Below are 19,976 nucleotides of genomic sequence, written 5' to 3' on the forward strand. Positions count from 1 at the left end.
TTTTTTTTTTTTCTGGCTATGTTACGCATCTGCATTCTCTTGTGCTCTCGCTTGCAATCCTCTGCCACGTTCCGGCGTGGTCTAGTGGCTAGGATACCTGGCTCTCACCCAGGAGGCCCGGGTTCGATTCCCGGCGTCGGAAAGATGGCGGTCTCATGGTGTAATGGTTAGCACTCTGGACTTTGAATCCAGCGATCCGAGTTCAAGTCTCGGTGATACCTGCGCCTCTTTTTTTTTTTCTGGCTATGTTACGCATCTGCATTCTCTTGTGCTCTCGCTTGCAATCCTCTGCCACGTTCCGGCGTGGTCTAGTGGCTAGGATACCTGGCTCTCACCCAGGAGGCCCGGGTTCAATTCCCGGCGTCGGAAAGATGGCGGTCTCATGGTGTAATGGTTAGCACTCTGGACTCTGAATCCAGCGATCCGAGTTCAAATCTCGGTGAGACCTGCGCCCCCTTTTTTTTTTTTCTGGCTATGTTACGCATCTGCATTCTCTTGTGCTCTCGCTTGCAATCCTCTGCCACGTTCCGGCGTGGTCTAGTGGCTAGGATACCTGGCTCTCACCCAGGAGGCCCGGGTTCGATTCCCGGCGTCGGAAAGATGCTGGTCTCATGGTGTAATGGTTAGCACTCTGGATTCTGAATCCAGCGATCCGAGTTCAAGTCTCGGTGATACCTGCGCCTCTTTTTTTTTTTTTTTTTCTGGCTATGTTACGCATCTGCATTCTCTTGTGCTCTCGCTTGCAATCCTCTGCCACGTTCCGGCGTGGTCTAGTGGCTAGGATACCTGGATTCTGCTTCCGGCCACGCCAGTGAACGGACGCAGGATGCAGGGCTCCTCAGGAGCGGCTTCAGCGGCCATGTCAGGCCGCGGTAACAGGACTGCTGAACAGGACAACACTTACCAGGTCGTTTTGCCTGCACTTCCAACAGGTCGGTTTGTTTTGAATACCGTTTTTTTGCACGCCGATATCAGGGCCCGCCCGTACCGGGTGGAAGATTTCCGGGATGCTTTAGCACAACACTCGCTAATCCCCGATGTTATCGCTATGGGGGCGTATCGGATGAGCCACGTCTGGGCCGTCACTCTCAAGGATACTGAAGCCGTCAACAAGATTGTCAGTGTAGGTGAGCTGTCTGTGAAAAACGCTCGCTGTTTGCTGATTGACCCGGCGAACCAGGACGTGCGACTCAAGCTTCACTGGCTACTACACAACGTGCCAGATGAAGATGTTCGTGCTGCATTTGCGCCTTACGGAAAGGTGTCGGAAGTTTCCCGGGAGCGTTGGCGTGTTAAAGGTATGCTAGAAAAGGGCTCTACAACTAGACTCGTAACGCTGAAGCTGAAAGCTGGCATGAAGCTCGACGACCTGCCGCATCAGTTGAATGTTAGCGGTGAGCTCGCGCTCGTCATTGTGCCAGGCAGACCCCCGTTGTGCCTACGCTGCCGGGGTACGGGTCACATCCGCAAAGAGTGCCGGGTTCCTCGCTGCGGAACCTATCGACGGTTCGGGCATGAAGACAGCCAGTGTGCACGAACCTACGCTAGCATTGCCGGACCTGGGACCAGCGAAGACTCGTCCGAGTTAATTATGGATGAGGCGGATGCGGAGGAGGCTGCTGACATTAGAGGCCAGTCAACGAAACAGGACGCGCCTTCCATGACGGTTTTATCAAAGAATAAGGTGACGGTCTCAAATGAAAAGAATGAACCTCGGCATGTCTTGAACGAACCATCCCAGGACCATGAAAGCGCATCAAAGGAAGTGTCAGAAGACGTAGCCAAATTTTCCGACGCTGAGGACCATCTCAGTACTGAGCCTTCCTTTACTGATGCCATGGAGGTTGGGCCGGAGACAGCAGCCTTAATTGCCGCGAAACATCCGCATGAGGAAAGCGTGGAGGAGACTCAGCTGCCAGGCGGTGTTTGTGGTGAGCCGCCGCCGAAAACTTCTGGCATCCGAAGAGCCACGTTAAGACCGAAGCCGAACTTCTCGGCCGACACGCGGCAGGCGGGGAAACCGCCTCCGTAGTTTTTGTGGTGCCCTGAACGATTTGTGGGTCGGCTGCCTACCGACCAGCGTCAGGAACCTTCTGCAACCAAGTGGTGCGTGGGTGAGCAAAAATGAAACAATGTGCTTGGACTTCGTTTGAATGCATCCCGACATTCTGCTGGGAGGACATTACATGCATACATACGCCGCTGTTCGTCAGAAGCAGAAGCCATGCAACCATGAAGGTAGGCACCATGCGGGTACGGGCGTCTCTCTCTAATACATGACTTTCAAGCTTAATTCGCCGTTACATGTAGCTACTTTGAATGTCAGAGGACTGGGAGCGAGAAGGCGACAATGCCAACTCAGTCGCCTCCTTTTGGATAATGATATAGATATAGCAGCTGTGCAAGAGTCAAAGATTGAGAGCCAAGAAAGCACTGACCGTATGGTGGCTTCTTTCCAAACAAACTTTTATGTGTGTGTATGCCATTCTGTTGGTGTATCGGGTGGATGCCTTTTATTTATACGCAACACGCTGGGAGTAAGCGTAGAGTCCGTTTTTGCCTGTCCAAGCGGTCGGCTTTTGGTTACCGATTTTACCTACTCTAATTTATGCTGGCGTGTTGTGTGTGTGTATGCTCCCAATTCAGGATGTGAGCGTGAATTGTTTTTTGAGTCTATTGAGGTGTGGCTGAAGACTGACAAAATCTTGCTTGTACTTGGTGACTACAACTGTGTGTGCGCAGCTGTGGACCGAGCGGCGAAGTGTAATCCTCGAAGAGACAGAAGCTCCGAGCTGTTGAATGCACTTGTGCATGAGTATGGCCTTGAGGATGTTGGTAGTGTGTTCTCCACTGGAAACCAGCCAGAGTTCACGCACTTTCAGCGTGACAGCCATGCTAGATTGGACAGGGTGTATGCCTCGGTAGATCTTGTTTCCCTATGTACTGCATATGAGGTCAAACCTGTGTCTTTCAGCGATCATTGTCTCGTGAGTGCAGTGTTTGGTCGCAAAGGAAAGAAATCGCGCTTTAACTGGTACCTATGGAAAATGAATGCCAAACTTCTTGCCGATGAAGAGTTCCTTACGGAAGTTAAGACCGAGTTTGAAAATCGTCTTGCTATGCGACCAGTAAGTTTTGCAGAGGAATGGGACAGCTTCAAAGAGTGGGTCAAATTGAAATCCATAGAAAAGAGCAGTAAGGTGCGGCATAAAGAGAAAGAAAAAGAAAAAGAACTGAATGAACAACTCCAGTTTTTTTTGAGCATGGAAAGTTCAGTGCCAGGGCATTTCGCCAGTAAAATACGAGAGATAAAAAGTCAGTTGGAAACAATCGACAGCGAAAGATACACAGCGGCTGTCATACGTGCAAGGGCTGAAAAACTTTGGGCTGGAGAAGTTCCGACAAAACGAGCGCTAGCAGACGAGAAAAGATACGCCTGCCAGAAAGAAATAAGGAGTATAAGGTATGCCGGCCATATCACAGAAGATGCTAAAGATATTCAGCGTGCGGTAGCAGAGCACTTCGAAGAACTGCTTAGCGCTAAGCCTCAGACTGTAGGCGGCTTTCAAACAGATTTTCTGAGACTGATGCCTGCACTGGATGACGAAAGTAAAGCGCGCCTAGAAACACCGATAACGTTGCAGGAGATAGTATCTGCAATAGATGACCTGACAACTGGGAAGGCCCCTGGGCCGGATGGCCTAAGCGCTGCCTTCTTTAAAACGTTTCAGCAGTATGCGGCTCAGTTTTTGTTCTGTGTAATCACTGAAGCTTATGAACGTAATACTGTCCCATTGTCTTTCTCTACATCGCACATTGTTCTAATACCCAAGACAGATGATCCGGAGAAACGTCTGTTGGTGGGGTCATATCGACCGATTAGCCTCACCAATGTTGACTACAAGGTGTACATGAAGGTTTTAGCAAAACGACTGCAAAGCGTAATAAAGAAATTGGTTGGGTCTCATCAAACGTGCGGCATCAAGGGTCGATCCATTGCCACGAATATACATGTCGCAAGAACCGTACTAGAATGTGTTGATGCACTCGGTGGTCAGATAGCCATGATGCAGTTAGATTTGGCGAAAGCCTTTGACCGTGTTTCTCACGAAATTCTGTTTTCCATTTTGGAACATTCTAACCTTGGTGACGTCATAGTGGAGGGTGTTAAAATGGCGTATGCGAACTGCACGACCCGTATTATAGTGAATGGTGAACTGACTGACAGCATCGCAGTACGTTCATCGGTAAGGCAGGGCTGCCCACTCTCACCCCTGCTGTTTGCACTGTATTTAGAGCCACTTTGCTTGGCTATCATTGATAGCGATCGCATTTTAGGGTTCAAGCTGCAATCAGCACACGTGAAAATGCTAGCATATGCCGATGACATAGCAGTGTTTTGTGCAACTAGAAAGAGCATTTGTGAAGCCACGAGTGTCGTCCAAACATTTTGTGATCAAACGGGATGTAAGATCAATTGGGAGAAAAGCTCTGGGTTTTGGCACGGTGATTGGGACGTGACACCTGATTTCTTCTGTAAGCTGCGATGGTCTGCTCTCCCAACACGATATCTAGGCGTGCCTTTAGAATGTTATCAAGATCCCAACGTGCACTGGATGGAAGAAACATCCAGAGCGAAAGAAAAAGCGGATGCCTGGCAAGGAAGGCAACTCTCAATATTTTCGCGCGCTTCTATTTGCAATGTTTTTCTTATTTCGAGGCTGTGGTACCTCATGAATGTGTTGTGTGTATCACGAACCTCAATTCAGAAAATGCACCGCGTTTTTGCTGTTTTTATTTGGGCATCCACATGGGAAAAAACCGCCCGGACGAATTTGTTTATTTCTGTTAAAAGGGGCTGGCTTGGCCTTGCACATCTGTTCTTGCGTCAGGTGGTTTCGCGATTTATATTCCTCCGTGATCAAAAAGATACCTTTTTAAGAACCGTGATGCAAGTGCGATTACAGAGGCTGCTCCCTGAATGGATTGTGTCATGTGAAAACATGCCTGGTACTGTGACTGGCTACCTGCGCGAGGTTGTTTTTTCGTGCAAGTTGCTTGAAGTGCGGTTTTCTTTTGATTACCTTTAAAAAATTCCTAGAAAAAAACTGTATAAAGATCTCATTGACGTGATGCTGCCGGTGCCTTTTTATCGGGCATTACACTGTGGAGGCCCAGGGCAGGACGTTTTGAAAAGAGTTAAGAAGATGCCCGTGAGGCCATCAGCTAAAACATTCCTTTTCAAACTTCACTCTAATACGCTCCCTGTTAAAACTTGGCTGAATGAAAAAGGTATCTTCGTCCCATGGACAACAAATTGCCTGTTGTGCAAAAAACCGGAAACAATTGAACACGTTTTCTTACAGTGTTGGGATGCTGTCTTTCTATGGGACGTCCTCCAAAGGACAATTAAAAAGGAGCTTCCATTAACTCCTTACGGTATAAGATTTCTACCAGTGCAGAACGATGATGCACCTTATGATTTAATTATGCTTCTTGGCCTCCATAGTTTGTGGAAAACACGAATGCAGGTGCGTCATGGAGATATAGATACACGATCTTCGCGTGAAAACTTTATTGAAAGTGCTGTTTATATACGTGAAACTTTCATGAGGCAGCAGGATCCGCCACAATGGCATTGTCTCTTTGATGAGTTAGTGAACTTGAAAAGATTTTAGCCACTTACGCGTTAGCTCAAGTGTAGTTGACGTTTTTTATCATGTGTATTTTTGTTTTGTGTTTCACGGCAATAAAGAAAAAAAAAAAGTGGCTAGGATACCTGGCTCTCACCCAGGAGGCCCGGGTTCGATTCCCGGCGTCGGAAAGATGGCGGTCTCATGGTGTAATGGTTAGCACTCTGGACTCTGAATCCAGCGATCCGAGTTCAAATCTCGGTGAGACCTGCGGCTCTTTTTTTTTCTGGCTATGTTACGCATCTGCATTCTCTGGTGCTCTCGCTTGCAATCCTCTGCCACGTTCCGGCGTGGTCTAGTGGATTCTACTTCCGGCCACCGAGCGTGACGGACGTGTTCATCATGGGCTCCCAAGGAGCGGATTCAGCGGCCCAGCTGGGCCGTGGTATCAGGAGTACGGAAAGGCCTGCCAAGGATTATGAACTGGTTCTACCGCATCTGCCTACAGGTTCGAGTGTTTTGCATACTGTTTTTTTGCATGGCGACATAAAAGCCAGGCCGTACCGTGTGGAGCACTTTCGAGACTCCCTCGCTCGTCTTTCACTTTTGCCGGAAGTGGTTGCCCTCGGGGCATATCAAATGAATCACGTATGGGCGGTAACGTTTAAAGGTGAAGAGGGCAAAACGAAGATTTTGCAAGCCGAAGCTTTCGAAGTGAAGGAGCACCGATGCGTGGTCATTGACCCCTGTAACCAAGGCATCAGGTTAAAACTTTTCTGGCTGCTTCACGGCGTGCACGACGATGACGTGCGTGCGGCGTTGGCGGCTTTTGGAAAAGTTACCGAAATATCAAGAGAAAAGTGGAAAGTGCAAGGGTGTGTCGACAAGGCTTCAACGACTCGAACGGTCACGCTGAAGCTGAAAGTGGGCGTAACCATTGAGGACCTGCCGCATCAGCTTCGGGTCGCCGAGGACGTCGCACTCGTCCACGTCCCAGGCAGAGCCCCGCTTTGCCTCCGGTGCCGGGGGAAAGGACATATACGTCGGGATTGTCGTGTGCCGCGCTGCGGGCTGTGTCGTCGCTATTGCCATGACGAGTCGCAGTGTGTGCGCACGTATGCCAACGTTGCAGGCCCTGTGCCGAGTGAAGTGGCAGGCGAGCACTTGATGGACGCAGTGGACGCCGAGGAAGCTAGCAGTGGAATCACTGAGGATGCAGTGCAGAAAGAACAATCCTCTGAGAAGACCCCTGCCCTTAAAGAGCACTGTGAGTCAGATGTGATTGTTCCGTTGCTGAATGTTGCTGGGACCGAGACACCCACGAAAGAAGACGGCAATGCCAGTGCTGCAAGCCCAGCTTCGGCTACGCAACACAGTGAGGTACAGGGGGACACTGAAACTGAGATGCCAGCTGCTTCTACCTTGCCTGTGAAGCGGGTGCACGAAGACAGTGTCAACGAGGAATCAACCCAAGGAGGAGCGGAAAGCGGAGAGCCTCCACTGAAGGCAGCCCCCCTTCGCCGGGCGTCCTTCAAGCCAAGGCCAAACGTGCCCCCAGACCGGAGAACTGTGTCACCTGTGCCTCCGCCATAGCGGGGGTACCCTTTCCGGTCGAGACGTTACAAGCCCGGTCCATGATCGGGAGCAGCGCTTGGAACGACGGACGGACTCGCCAAAAAGGAAGAATGGTCATCCCATGCAACAGATCAACCGCAATGCTGTCTTTCTGCAAAAGCGATGTGAGTGATATATGTTTCGCGATTTATAATTTCTTGAGATGGCGACCAATTTAACCACTAGCTTGCGCGTAGCCACGCTAAATGTGAGGGGGCTGTCAACGCGTCGGAGACAACTGCAGCTGAACCGCATTCTGCTGGAAAATGAAATTGATGTGCTAGCAGTTCAAGAGAGCAAAATGGAAAGCGAACAACAAACAGAGAAAATGGCTGAAATATATCGTTCTAGATATAGTGTTTGCGTTTGTCATGCGGTTGGAAGATCGGGGGGATGTGCCATCTTCATTCGAAATTGCATAGAGTGTGTGCAGTCTGTGTTCTCGTGTGAGAGTGGTCGGCTTTTGATATGTGATTTCAGTTTTTCTGGATTGGACTGGAGAGTGATTTGCGTTTATGCGCCGACTAGAACGTTTGAGCGGGAAGAGTTTTTTCACTATATGAAATCCTTCCTAATACATGAGAGGCGTGTTCTCCTGCTTGGAGACTTCAACTGTGTCTGTAGACCGGAAGATAGAACAACAGACCGTGTCCTTCGTGACAAGAGTGCAGAGTTACTTATTGACATTGTTATTGAGGCAGAGCTTGAAGATGCTGGCTGTATAATGACGCATGAAGGCCAAGCAAAGTTCACGCACTTTCAAGGTAGCTGTCATGCAAGGTTAGACCGAATATATGTTCCCATTGATTGTGTGCCCTTGTGCTCGGAATATGAAACACTTCCCATGAGCTTTAGTGACCAGTCCCTCGTAATGATTACTCTAGGCATGAAAAGTAAGGCAACAAAGTTCAATTGGGAGCTATGGAAATTTAATGAAAAACTGCTGCTGGATGAAGAGTTTACCACTAAAGTTAAAGAATATATTAAGCATATGTTACAAAATGACTCTAATTTTATACAAGCATGGGAGCAGTTTAAGTGCGAGATAAAGATAGCTGCTATTGACCGAGCATGCACTCTCCGACGTAAAGAAAGAGAACAAGAAAAAGAACTTCGTAGCACACTTGAATACATGCTTAGCATGGAGAGCGTTAAGCCTGGCTTGTTCGCCCAAGATATTAAAAAGATAAAAACCAAACTTGAGGTGATAGACGAAGAGAAGTATCGCGGTGCGGTGATAAGGGCACGCAGCGAAAAATTGTGGCTCGGAGAGACGCCCACGAAAAGGGCACTTAGTGACGAAAAAAGGTACGCAGTGTCAAAAGAGATAAAAGAAATCTGCTATCAGAACGTAGTTACCTCGGAAAAAATAAAACGATTGAACGGGCGTTTGTAGAATTTTACAGCGAATTGTTTAGCCTGAAAACACCGGACATTGAACGCTTCAGAAAAGACTTTCTGTCGCTGATGCCAAGAGTAGAAGACAAAGTGGCGCAGACACTTGAAGCAAGTATTACTTCCGAGGAAATTGAGGCCGCTATCGGGGAATTAAATTCCAATAAGTCACCCGGACCAGATGGTCTTGGTGCTGCCATTTACAAGGCCTTTCCAACTGAAATGGTTGTTTTACTGGAAAGAGTTATTAGTGAATGCTACGAAAAGAACGTACCTCCTCCGTCTTTTCGAATGTCACACATTGTACTAATCCCGAAAACAGATGACCATGTTAAGCTTCAGTCTGTAGCGTGTTACCGTCCTATAAGTCTAACGAATGTTGACTATAAAATTTTCATGAAAGTATTAGGGCGACGACTCCAACGTGTAATTACTTCTCTTGTAGGCCCATATCAGACATGCGGTATAAAAGGAAGGACCATTTTTACTAACATACACGCAGCAAGGAGTGTACTCGAATGTTGTGACGCGATGCATGACCACGTAGCCATGATGCAATTAGACCTCCACAAAGCATTTGATAAAGTGGTACATGAAATTTTGTTCTTTGTTTTAGAGTATGTCAATGCTGGTTCCGTGATTACAAATGGCGTGAAAATGGTTTACGAGTGCTGTTCAGCGAGACTGGTCGTGAATAAGCAGTTAACTGATCGTATACCTGTTCAGTCGTCAGTAAGGCAGGGCTGTCCTCTGTCTCCCCTTTTGTTTGCGCTTTATCTGGAGCCTTACTGTCTAAGATTGCTTACAAGGCCAAACATACGCGGTTATAGATTTTTTCAAAGTGAAGTTCGGGTTTTGGCATACGCGGACGATATTGCGGTTTTTTGTACTGACCATGAGAGCGTGCAAGAAGTTGTAAAAGAAGCCACTGCTTTTTGCACTGCAAGTGGAAGCGAAATTAGTTGGGCAAAGTGCTTAGGATTTTGGCACGGAAACTGGCAATACACGCCTGAACTGTTCTCCAGTATGCAGTGGACAACAACGCCAGGCAATTACCTTGGCGCGCCACTAAAGCATTACCGTGAAAGCAAGGAATGTTGGGCTGGGGAAGTTGAGCAAGTGAAAACCCAAACAAACAAATGGGGAGGACATAACTTTTCTATGTTCGCAAGAGCTACCGTTTGCAATATGTTCCTACTTGCAAAAATTTTTTACATGCTGCAAGTGTTATCTATGTCAAGAATCTCTGTTCAAAAACTGCATAGGGCATTTGCCACGTTTGTGTGGGCTTCCACATGGGAGCGCACCAGTCGATGCAATCTGTTTCATACGGTGCATAATGGTGGACTGGGATTGTCACATTTATACTTAAAGCGGATTGTAACCAGGTTCTTTTTTTTGCGCGAACAAAGCGATGTTTTTCTTAGAACGGTAATCCAAGTGCGATTACGTGATTCACTGCCGGAATATGTAGTTTCGACTATGTCTACAGGGACAATGGCTCTAAGTGTTTTTCTTCGTGAAGTTGTCGCGTCCTTCCAAATAGTGAAGGCGAGATTTTCAAATGAGTATATGTGTACTGTTACGCGAAAACGGCTGTACAAAGATTTATTGGAAACCTTTTTACCTGTGCCTCTTTATCGCGCTGTATATGCTTTGGGTCCGGAGCGGGACGTGTTGAAGAGAGTGAAAAAAAATGCCCATCAGATCGTCCGCTAAATCTTTCTTTTTTCAATTGCATACCGGCACTCTTCCGGTGAAGCCATGGCTGGAAAGCAAAGGCCTTTTCGTGCCTTGGTCTGCTGACTGTTTAATTTGCAAAAAGCTGGAAACCATAGAGCATATTTTCCTTGATTGTCACGATGCGGTTTTTTTGTGGGACGTGCTACAGCGCACTATTAAAAAGGACTTACCAATAACGCCGTTTGCAATACGCTACCTTCCATGCGCCCAGCCAGGCGAAGTGCCCAGTGATTTATTGATGGTTTTGTGTATGCACAGCATATGGAGAACGCGGATGGATGTTCGCCATGAGCATGTTGTCGTACACCCAGCCCATCAATACTTTGTTGAAAGTGTAATGTACACGCGTGATGTTTTCGGAGGGCAATCTGAACCCCCGGATTTGCTGCCAGTTTTGGACAAGCTCATGTCACCTTATCCATTCTATCACAAGAAACCTGTAAGAAAGGGACTTGTGTTTTTAATTCCATGCGACTTTTCATCGTTCCTTGTAGTTGCCAAGTCGGTAATAAAGAAAAAAAAAAGTCTCATGGTGTAATGGTTAGCACTCTGGACTCTGAATCCAGCGATCCGAGTTCAAATCTCGGTGAGACCTGCGCCCCCTTTTTTTTTTTCTGGCTATGTTACGCATCTGCATTCTCTTGTGCTCTCGCTTGCAATCCTCTGCCACGTTCCGGCGTGGTCTAGTGGCTAGGATACCTGGCTCTCACCCAGGAGGCCCGGGTTCGATTCCCGGCGTCGGAAAGATGGCGGTCTGATGGTGTAATGGTTAGCACTCTGGACTCTGAATCCAGCGATCCGAGACCTGCGCCTCTTTTTTTTTTCTATGTTACGCATCTGCATTCTCTTGTGCTCTCGCTTGCAATCCTCTGCCACGTTCCGGCGTGGTCTAGTGGCTAGGATACCTGGCTCTCACCCAGGAGGCCCGGGTTCGATTCCCGGCGTCGGAAAGATGGCGGTCTCATGGTGTAATGGTTAGCACTCTGGACTCTGAATCCAGCGATCTGAGTTCAAATCTCGGTGAGACCTGCGCCTCTTTTTTTTTTCTATGTTACGCATCTGCATTCTCTTGTGCTCTCGCTTGCAATCCTCTGCCACGTTCCGGCGTGGTCTAGTGGCTAGGATACCTGGCTCTCACCCAGGAGGCCCGGGTTCGATTCCCGGCGTCGGAAAGATGGCGGTCTCATGGTGTAATGGTTAGCACTCTGGACTCTGAATCCAGCGATCCGAGTTCAAATCTCGGTGAGACCTGCGCCTCTTTTTTTTTTCTATGTTACGCTTCTGCATTCTCTTGTGCTCTCGCTTGCAATCCTCTGCCACGTTCCGGCGTGGTCTAGTGATTCTGCTTCCGGCCACGCCAGTGAACGGACGCAGGATGCAGGGCTCCTCAGGAGCGGCTTCAGCGGCTATGTCAGGCCGCGGTAACAGGACTGCTGAAAAGGACAACACTTACCAGGTCGTTTTGCCTGCACTTCCAACAGGTCGGTTTGTTTTGAATACCGTTTTTTTGCACGCCGATATCAGGGCCCGCCCGTACCGGGTGGAAGATTTCCGGGATGCTTTAGCACAACACTCGCTAATCCCCGATGTTATCGCTATGGGGGCGTATCGGATGAGCCACGTCTGGGCCGTCACTCTCAAGGATACTGAAGCCGTCAACAAGATTGTCAGTGTAGGTGAGCTGTCTGTGAAAAACGGTCGCTGCTTGGTGATTGACCCGGCGAACCAGGACGTGCGACTCAAGCTTCACTGGCTACTTCACAACGTGCCAGATGAAGATGTTCGTGCTGCATTTGCGCCGTACGGAAAGGTGTCAGACGTTTCCCGGGAGCGCTGGCGTGTTAAAGGTATGCTGGAAAAGGGCTCTACAACTAGACTCGTCACGCTGAAGCTGAAAGCTGGCATGAAGCTCGACGACCTGCCGCATCAGCTCAATGTTAGCGGTGAGCTCGCGCTCGTCATTGTGCCAGGCAGACCCCCGTTGTGCCTACGCTGCCGGAGTACGGGTCACATCCGCAAAGAGTGCCGGGTTCCTTGCTGCGGAACCTGCCGACGGTTCGGGCATGAAGACAACCAGTGTGCACGAACCTACGCTAGCATTGCCGGACCTGGGACCAGCGAAGACTCGTCCGAGTTAATTATGGACGAGGCGGATGCGGAGGAGGCTGCTGACATTAGAGGTCAGTCAACGAAACAGGACGCGCCTTCCATGACGGTTTTAACAAAGGGTAAGGTGATGGTCTCAAATGAAAAGAATGAACCTCGGCATGTCTTGAACGTTCCATCCCAGGACCATGAAAGCGAGTCAAAGGAAGGGTCAGAAGACTTAACCAAATTTTCTGACGCTGAGGATCATCTCAGTACTGAGCCTTCCTGTACTGATGCCATGGAGGTTGGGCCGGAGACAGCAGCCTTAATTGCCGCGAAACGTCCGCATGAGGATAGCGTCGAGGAGACTCAGCTGCCAGGCGGTGTTTGTGGTGAGCCGCCGCCGAAAACTTCTGGCATCCGAAGAGCCACGTTAAGACCGAAGCCGAACTTCTCGGCTGACACGCGGCAGGCGGGGAAACCGCCTCCGTAGTTTTTGTGGAGACCTGAACGATTTGTGGGTCGGCTGCCTACCGACCAGCGTCACGAACCTTCTACAACCAAGTGGTGCGTGTGTTAGCAAAAATGAAACAATGGGCTTGGACTTCGTTTGAATGCATCCCGACATTCTGCTGGCAGGACATTACATGCATGCATACGCCGCTGTTTGTCAGAAGCGGAGGCCACGCAACCATGAAGGTAGGCACCATGCCGGTACTGGCGTCTCTCTCTAGTACATGACTCTCAAGCTTAATTCGCCGTTACACGTAGCTACTTTGAATGTTAGAGGACTGGGAGCGAGAAGGCGACAATGCCAGCTCAGTCGCCTCCTTGTGGATAATGATATAGATATAGCAGCTGTGCAAGAGTCAAAGATTGAGAGCCAAGAAAGCACTGACCGTATGGTGGCTTCTTTTCAAACAAACTTTTATGTGTGTGTATGCCATTCTGTTGGTGTATCGGGTGGGTGCCTTTTATTTATACGTAACACGCTGGGAGTAAGCGTAGAGTCCGTTTTTGCCTGTCCAAGTGGTCGGCTTTTGGTTGCCGATTTTACCTACTCTAATTTATGCTGGCGTGTTGTGTGTGTGTATGCTCCCAATTCAGGGCGTGAGCGTGAATTGTTTTTTCAGTCTATTGAGTTGTGGTTGAAGGTCGACAAAATCTTGCTTGTACTTGGTGACTACAACTGTGTGTGCGCAGCTGTGGACCGAGCGGCCAAGTGTAAACCTCGAAGAGACAGGAGCTCCGAGCTGTTGAATGCACTTGTACATGAGTATAGCCTTGAGGATGTTGGTAGTGTGTTCTCCACTGGAAACCAGCCAGAGTTCACGCACTTTCAGCGAGATAGCCATGCCAGATTGGACATGGTGTATGCCTCGTTAGATCTTGTTTCCCTATGTACTGCATATGATGTCAAACCTGTGTCTTTCAGCGATCATTGTCTCGTGAGTGCAGTGTTTGGTCGCAAAGGAAAGAAATCGCGATTTAACTGGTACCTATGGAAACTGAATGCCAAACTTCTTGCCGATGAAGAGTTCCTTACTGAAGTTAAGACAGAGTTTGAAAATCGTCTTGCTATGCGACCAGTAAGTTTTGCAGCGGAATGGGACAGCTTCAAAGAGTGGGTCAAATTGAAAGCAATAGAAAAGAGTAGTAAGCTGCGATACAAAGAGAAAGAAAAAGAAAAAGAACTGAATGAACAACTTGCTCTTTTTTTGAGCATGGAAAGTACTGTGCCAGGGCATTTCGCCAGTAAAATACGAGAGCTTAAAAGTGAGCTGGAAACAATCGACAGCGAAAGATACACAGCGGCTGTCATACGTGCAAGGGCTGAAAAACTTTGGGCTGGAGAAGTGCCGACAAAACGAGCCCTAGCAGACGAGAAAAGATACGCCTGCCAGAAAGAAATTAGGAGTATAAGGTATGGCGGCCATATCACAGAAGATGCTAAAGATATTCAGCATGCGGTAGCAGAGCACTTCGAAGAACTGCTTAGCGCTAAGCTTGAGACTGTAGGCGGCTTTCAAACAGACTTTCTAAGACTGATGCCTGCACTGGATGACGAAAGTAAAGCGCGCCTAGAAACACCGATAACGTTGCAGGAGATAGAATCTGCAATAGATGACCTGACACCTGGGAAGGCCCCTGGGCCGGATGGTCTAAGCGCTGCCTTCTTTAAAACTTTTCAGCAGTATGCGGCTCAGTTTATGCTCGATGTAATCACTGAAGCTTATGAACGTAATACTGTTCCATTGTCTTTCGCTACATCGCACATTGTGCTAATACCCAAGACAGATGATCCGGAAAAACGACTGTTGGTGGGGTCATATCGACCGATTAGCCTCACCAATGTTGACTACAAGGTGTATATGAAGGTTTTAGCAAAAAGACTGCAAAGCGTAATAAAAAAACTGGTTGGATCTCATCAAACGTGCGGCATCAAGGGTCGATCCATTGCCACGAATATACATGTCGCAAGAACCGTACTAGAATGTGTTGATGCACTCGGTGGTCAGATAGCCATGATGCAGTTAGATTTGGCGAAAGCCTTTGACCGTGTTTCTCACGAAATTCTTTTTTCCATTTTGGAGCATTCTAACCTTGGAAAAGTCATAGTGGAGGGTGTTAAAATGGCTTACGCGAACTGCACGACCCGTATTATAGTGAATGGTGAACTGACTGACAGCATCGCAGTACGTTCATCGGTAAGGCAGGGCTGCCCACTCTCACCCCTGCTTTTTGCACTGTATTTAGAGCCACTTTGCTTGGCTATCATTGATAGCGATCGCATTTTAGGGTTCAAGCTGCAATCAGCACACGTGAAAATGCTGGCATATGCTGATGACATAGCAGTGTTTTGTGCAACTAGAAAGAGCATCTGTGAAGTTACGGGTGTCGTCCAAACATTTTGTGATCAAACCGGATGTAAGATCAATTGGGAGAGAAGCTCTGGGTTTTGGCACGGTGATTGGGACGTGACACCTGATTTCTTCTGTAAGCTGCGATGGTCTGCTCTCCCAACGCGATATCTAGGCGTGCCTTTAGATTGTTATCGAGATGCCAACATGCACTGGATGGAAGAAACATCCAGAGCGAAAGAAAAAGCGAATGCGTGGCAAGGAAGGCAACTCTCAATGTTTTCGCGCGCTTCCATTTGCAATGTTTTTCTTATTTCAAGGCTGTGGTACCTCATGAATGTGTTGTGTGTCTCACGAACCTCAATTCAGAAAATGCACCGCGTTTTTGCTGTTTTTATTTGGGCATCCACATGGGAAAAAACCGCCCGGACGAACTTGTTTATTTCTGTTAAAAGGGGCGGGCTTGGCCTTGCTCATTTGTTCTTGCGACAAGTGGTTTCGCGATTTATATTCCTGCGTGATCAAAAAGATACCTTTCTAAGAACTGTGATGCAAGTGCGATTGCAGAGGCTGCTCCCTGAATGGATTGTGTCATGTGAAAGCATGCCTGGTACTGTGACTGGCTACCTGCGCGAAGTTGTTTTTTCGTGCAAGTTGCTGGAAGTGCGGTTTTCTTTTGATTACCTTTTCAATGTTCCCAGAAAAAAACTGTATAAAGATCTCATTGACGTGATGCTGCCGGTGCCTTTTTACAGGGAAATACACTGTGGAGGCCCAGGGCAGGATGTTTTGAAAAGAGTAAAGAAGATGCCCGTGAGGCCATCTGCTAAAACGTTCCTTTTCAAACTTCACTCTAATACGCTCCCTGTTAAAACCTGGCTGAATGAAAAAGGTATCTTCGTCCCATGGAGAACAAATTGCCTGTTGTGCAAAACACCGGAGACAATTGAACACGTCTTCTTACAGTGTTGGGATGCTGTTTTTCTGTGGGACGTCCTCCAAAGGACAATTAAAAAGGAACTTCCCCTAACTCCGTACGGAATCAGATTCCTACCAGTGCAGAACGATGATGCACCTTATGATTTAATTATGCTTCTTGGTCTCCATAGTTTGTGGAAAACACGAATGCAGGTGCGTCACGCAGATATAAATAGACGATCTGCGCGTGAAAACTTCATTGAAAGTGCGGTGTATATACGCGAAACTTTCAGGATGCAGCAGGATCCACCACATTGGCAATGTCTATTTGATGAGTTGGTGAACCTGAAAAGATTTTAGCCGCGTACGCGTTAGCTCAAGTGTAGTTGACGTGTTTTATCATGTGTATTTTTGTTTTCTGTTTCACGGCAATAAAGAAAAAAAAAAAATCCGGCGTGGTCTAGTGGCTAGGATACCTGGCTCTCACCCAGGAGGCCCAGGTTCGATTCCCGGCGTCGGAAAGATGGCGGTCTCATGGTGTAATCGTGACATCTGATTTCTTCTGTAAGCTGCGATGGTCTGCTCTCCCAACACGATATCTAGGCGTGCCTTTAGAATGTTATCAAGATCCCAACGTGCACTGGATGGAAGAAACATCCAGAGCGAAAGAAAAAGCGGATGCCTGGCAAGGAAGGCAACTCTCAATATTTTCGCGCGCTTCTATTTGCAATGTTTTTCTTATATCGAGGCTGTGGTACCTCATGAATGTGTTGTGTGTATCACGAACCTCAATTCAGAAAATGCACCGCGTTTTTGCTGTTTTTATTTGGGCATCCACATGGGAAAAAACCGCCCGGACGAATTTGTTTATTTCTGTTAAAAGGGGCGGGCTTGGCCTTGCACATCTGTTCTTGCGTCAGGTGGTTTCGCGATTTATATTCCTCCGTGATCAAAAAGATACCTTTTTAAGAACCGTGATGCAAGTGCGATTACAGAGGCTGCTCCCTGAATGGATTGTGTCATGTGAAAACATGCCTGGTACTGTGACTGGCTACCTGCGCGAGGTTGTTTTTTCGTGCAAGTTGCTTGAAGTGCGGTTTTCTTTTGATTACCTTTACAACATTCCTAGAAAAAAACTGTATAAAGATCTCATTGACGTGATGCTGCCGGTGCCTTTTTATCGGGCATTACACTGTGGAGGCCCAGGGCAGGACGTTTTGAAAAGAGTTAAGAAGATGCCCGTGAGGCCATCAGCTAAAACATTCCTTTTCAAACTTCACTCTAATACGCTCCCTGTTAAAACCTGGCTGAATGAAAAAGGTATCTTCGTCCCATGGACAACAAATTGCCTGTTGTGCAAAAAACCGGAAACAATTGAACACGTTTTCTTACAGTGTTGGGATGCTGTCTTTCTATGGGACGTCCTCCAAAGGACAATTAAAAAGGAGCTTCCATTAACTCCTTACGGTATAAGATTTCTACCAGTGCAGAACGATGATGCACCTTATGATTTAATTATGCTTCTTGGCCTCCATAGTTTGTGGAAAACACGAATGCAGGTGCGTCATGCAGATATAGATACACGATCTTCGCGTGAAAACTTTATTGAAAGTGCTGTTTATATACGTGAAACTTTCATGAGGCAGCAGGATCCGCCACAATGGCATTGTCTCTTTGATGAGTTAGTGAACTTGAAAAGATTTTAGCCACTTACGCGTTAGCTCAAGTGTAGTTGACGTTTTTTATCATGTGTATTTTTGTTTTGTGTTTCACGGCAATAAAGAAAAAAAAAAAAAAAAGTCTCATGGTGTAATGGTTAGCACTCTGGACTCTGAATCCAGCGATCCGAGTTCAAATCTCGGTGAGACCTGCGCCTCTTTTTTTTTTCTGGCTATGTTACGCATCTGCATTCTCTTGTGCTCTCGCTTGCAATCCTCTGCCACGTTCCGGCGTGGTCTAGTGGCTAGGATACCTGGCTCTCACCCAGGAGGCCCGGGTTCGATTCCCGGCGTCGGAAAGATGGCGGTCTCATGGTGTAATGGTTAGCACTCTGGACTCTGAATCCAGCGATCCGAGTTCAAATCTCGGTGAGACCTGCGCCTCTTTTTTTTTTCTGGCTATGTTACGCATCTGCATTCTCTTGTGCTCTCGCTTGCAATCCTCTGCCACGTTCCGGCGTGGTCTAGTGGCTAGGATACCTGGCTCTCACCCAGGAGGCCCGGGTTCGATTCCCGGTGTCGGAAAGATGGCGGTCTCATGGTGTAATGGTTAGCACTCTGGACTCTGAATCCAGCGATCCGAGTTCAAATCTCGGTGAGACCTGCGCCTCTTTTTTTTTTCTGGCTATGTTACGCATCTGCATTCTCTTGTGCTCTCGCTTGCAATCCTCTGCCACGTTCCGGCGTGGTCTAGTGGCTAGGATACCTGGCTCTCACCCAGGAGGCCCGGGTTCGATTCCCGGCGTCGGAAAGATGGCGGTCTCATGGTGTAATGGTTAGCACTCTGGACTCTGAATCCAGCGATCCGAGTTCAAATCTCGGTGAGACCTGCGCCCCTTTTTTTTTTCTGGCTATGTTACGCATCTGCATTCTCTTGTGCTCTCGCTTGCAATCCTCTGCCACGTTCCGGCGTGGTCTAGTGGCTAGGATACCTGGCTCTCACCCAGGAGGCCCGGGTTCGATTCCCGGCGTCGGAAAGATGGCGGTCTCATGGTGTAATGGTTAGCACTCTGGACTCTGAATCCAGCGATCCGAGTTCAAATCTCGGTGAGACCTGCGCCTCTTTTTTTTTTTTCTGGCTATATTACGCATCTGCATTCTCTTGTGCTCTCGCTTGCAATCCTCTGCCACGTTCCGGCGTGGTCTAGTGGATTCTACTTCCGGCCACCGAGCGTGACCGACGTGTGTATCATGTGCTCCCAAGGAGAGGATTCAGCGGCCCATCTGGGCCGTGGTATCAGGAGTACGGAAAGGCCTGCCAAGGATTATGAACTGGTTCTGCCGCATCTGCCTACAGGTTCGAGTGTTTTACATACCGTTTTTTTTTGCATGGCGACATAAAAGCCAGGCCGTACCGTGTGGAGCACTTTCGAGACTCCCTCGCTCGTCTTTCATTTTTGCCGGAAGTGGTTGCCCTCGGGGCATATCAAATGAATCACGTATGGGCGGTAACGTTTAAAGGTGAAGAGGGGAAAGCGAAGATTTTGCAAGCCGAAGCTTTTGAAGTGAAGGAGCACCGCTGCGTGGCCATTGACCCCTGTAACCAAGGCATCAGGTTGAAGCTTTTCTGGCTGCTTCACGGCGTGCACGACAATGATGTGCGAGCGGCGTTGAGGCTTTTGGAAAAGTGACCGAAATATCAAGAGAAAAGTGGAAAGTGCAAGGGTGTGTCGACAAGGCTTCAACGACGCGAACGGTCACGGTGAAGATCAAAGTGGGCGTTACCATTGAGGACCTACCGCATCAGCTTCGGGTCGCCGAGGACGTCGCACTCGTCCACGTCCCAGGCAGAGCCCCGCTTTGCCTCCAGTGCCGCGGGAAAGGTCATATACGGCGTGAGTGTCGTGTGCCGCGCTGCGGGCTGTGTCGTCGCTACGGCCATGACGAGTCCCAGTGTGTACGCACGTATGCCAACGTTGCAGGCCCCGTGACGAGTGAAGTGGCAGGCGAGCACTTGATGGACGCAGTGGACGCCGAGGAAGCGAGCAGTGGAATCCCTGAGGAGG

General features: G+C 48.4%; 23 non-coding genes across 23 annotated transcripts; all 23 read left to right on the top strand.

Annotated features, from left to right (window-relative positions):
• Window positions 1–70: 70 nt before the first annotated feature.
• Window positions 71–142, top strand: TRNAE-CUC (transfer RNA glutamic acid (anticodon CUC)). Its single transcript has one exon. It is a non-coding gene; the product is annotated as a tRNA-Glu (tRNA).
• A 7-nt stretch (window positions 143–149) lies between these two features.
• On the top strand, window positions 150–221 carry TRNAQ-UUG (transfer RNA glutamine (anticodon UUG)). Its single transcript has one exon. It is a non-coding gene; the product is annotated as a tRNA-Gln (tRNA).
• Window positions 222–297: 76 nt separating this feature from the next.
• TRNAE-CUC (transfer RNA glutamic acid (anticodon CUC)) lies at window positions 298–369 on the top strand. The gene has a single exon. It is a non-coding gene; the product is annotated as a tRNA-Glu (tRNA).
• Window positions 370–376: 7 nt separating this feature from the next.
• On the top strand, window positions 377–448 carry TRNAQ-CUG (transfer RNA glutamine (anticodon CUG)). The gene has a single exon. It is a non-coding gene; the product is annotated as a tRNA-Gln (tRNA).
• A 78-nt stretch (window positions 449–526) lies between these two features.
• Window positions 527–598, top strand: TRNAE-CUC (transfer RNA glutamic acid (anticodon CUC)). Its single transcript has one exon. It is a non-coding gene; the product is annotated as a tRNA-Glu (tRNA).
• A 7-nt stretch (window positions 599–605) lies between these two features.
• On the top strand, window positions 606–677 carry TRNAQ-CUG (transfer RNA glutamine (anticodon CUG)). Its single transcript has one exon. It is a non-coding gene; the product is annotated as a tRNA-Gln (tRNA).
• Window positions 678–5,831: 5,154 nt separating this feature from the next.
• TRNAQ-CUG (transfer RNA glutamine (anticodon CUG)) lies at window positions 5,832–5,903 on the top strand. Its single transcript has one exon. It is a non-coding gene; the product is annotated as a tRNA-Gln (tRNA).
• A 5,005-nt stretch (window positions 5,904–10,908) lies between these two features.
• On the top strand, window positions 10,909–10,980 carry TRNAQ-CUG (transfer RNA glutamine (anticodon CUG)). Its single transcript has one exon. It is a non-coding gene; the product is annotated as a tRNA-Gln (tRNA).
• A 77-nt stretch (window positions 10,981–11,057) lies between these two features.
• Window positions 11,058–11,129, top strand: TRNAE-CUC (transfer RNA glutamic acid (anticodon CUC)). The gene has a single exon. It is a non-coding gene; the product is annotated as a tRNA-Glu (tRNA).
• A 134-nt stretch (window positions 11,130–11,263) lies between these two features.
• TRNAE-CUC (transfer RNA glutamic acid (anticodon CUC)) lies at window positions 11,264–11,335 on the top strand. Its single transcript has one exon. It is a non-coding gene; the product is annotated as a tRNA-Glu (tRNA).
• Window positions 11,336–11,342: 7 nt separating this feature from the next.
• TRNAQ-CUG (transfer RNA glutamine (anticodon CUG)) lies at window positions 11,343–11,414 on the top strand. The gene has a single exon. It is a non-coding gene; the product is annotated as a tRNA-Gln (tRNA).
• A 71-nt stretch (window positions 11,415–11,485) lies between these two features.
• Window positions 11,486–11,557, top strand: TRNAE-CUC (transfer RNA glutamic acid (anticodon CUC)). Its single transcript has one exon. It is a non-coding gene; the product is annotated as a tRNA-Glu (tRNA).
• Window positions 11,558–11,564: 7 nt separating this feature from the next.
• Window positions 11,565–11,636, top strand: TRNAQ-CUG (transfer RNA glutamine (anticodon CUG)). The gene has a single exon. It is a non-coding gene; the product is annotated as a tRNA-Gln (tRNA).
• Window positions 11,637–16,701: 5,065 nt separating this feature from the next.
• TRNAE-CUC (transfer RNA glutamic acid (anticodon CUC)) lies at window positions 16,702–16,773 on the top strand. The gene has a single exon. It is a non-coding gene; the product is annotated as a tRNA-Glu (tRNA).
• A 1,277-nt stretch (window positions 16,774–18,050) lies between these two features.
• TRNAQ-CUG (transfer RNA glutamine (anticodon CUG)) lies at window positions 18,051–18,122 on the top strand. The gene has a single exon. It is a non-coding gene; the product is annotated as a tRNA-Gln (tRNA).
• A 75-nt stretch (window positions 18,123–18,197) lies between these two features.
• TRNAE-CUC (transfer RNA glutamic acid (anticodon CUC)) lies at window positions 18,198–18,269 on the top strand. The gene has a single exon. It is a non-coding gene; the product is annotated as a tRNA-Glu (tRNA).
• A 7-nt stretch (window positions 18,270–18,276) lies between these two features.
• Window positions 18,277–18,348, top strand: TRNAQ-CUG (transfer RNA glutamine (anticodon CUG)). The gene has a single exon. It is a non-coding gene; the product is annotated as a tRNA-Gln (tRNA).
• Window positions 18,349–18,423: 75 nt separating this feature from the next.
• Window positions 18,424–18,495, top strand: TRNAE-CUC (transfer RNA glutamic acid (anticodon CUC)). The gene has a single exon. It is a non-coding gene; the product is annotated as a tRNA-Glu (tRNA).
• A 7-nt stretch (window positions 18,496–18,502) lies between these two features.
• TRNAQ-CUG (transfer RNA glutamine (anticodon CUG)) lies at window positions 18,503–18,574 on the top strand. The gene has a single exon. It is a non-coding gene; the product is annotated as a tRNA-Gln (tRNA).
• Window positions 18,575–18,649: 75 nt separating this feature from the next.
• On the top strand, window positions 18,650–18,721 carry TRNAE-CUC (transfer RNA glutamic acid (anticodon CUC)). Its single transcript has one exon. It is a non-coding gene; the product is annotated as a tRNA-Glu (tRNA).
• Window positions 18,722–18,728: 7 nt separating this feature from the next.
• TRNAQ-CUG (transfer RNA glutamine (anticodon CUG)) lies at window positions 18,729–18,800 on the top strand. Its single transcript has one exon. It is a non-coding gene; the product is annotated as a tRNA-Gln (tRNA).
• Window positions 18,801–18,875: 75 nt separating this feature from the next.
• Window positions 18,876–18,947, top strand: TRNAE-CUC (transfer RNA glutamic acid (anticodon CUC)). The gene has a single exon. It is a non-coding gene; the product is annotated as a tRNA-Glu (tRNA).
• Window positions 18,948–18,954: 7 nt separating this feature from the next.
• On the top strand, window positions 18,955–19,026 carry TRNAQ-CUG (transfer RNA glutamine (anticodon CUG)). The gene has a single exon. It is a non-coding gene; the product is annotated as a tRNA-Gln (tRNA).
• Window positions 19,027–19,976: the final 950 nt, after the last annotated feature.

Source organism: Amblyomma maculatum, chromosome 1, assembly GCF_055883805.1.
Source record: "Amblyomma maculatum isolate TAMU_Amacu chromosome 1, ASM5588380v1, whole genome shotgun sequence".
NCBI classification, from domain to species: Eukaryota; Metazoa; Arthropoda; class Arachnida; order Ixodida; family Ixodidae; genus Amblyomma; species Amblyomma maculatum.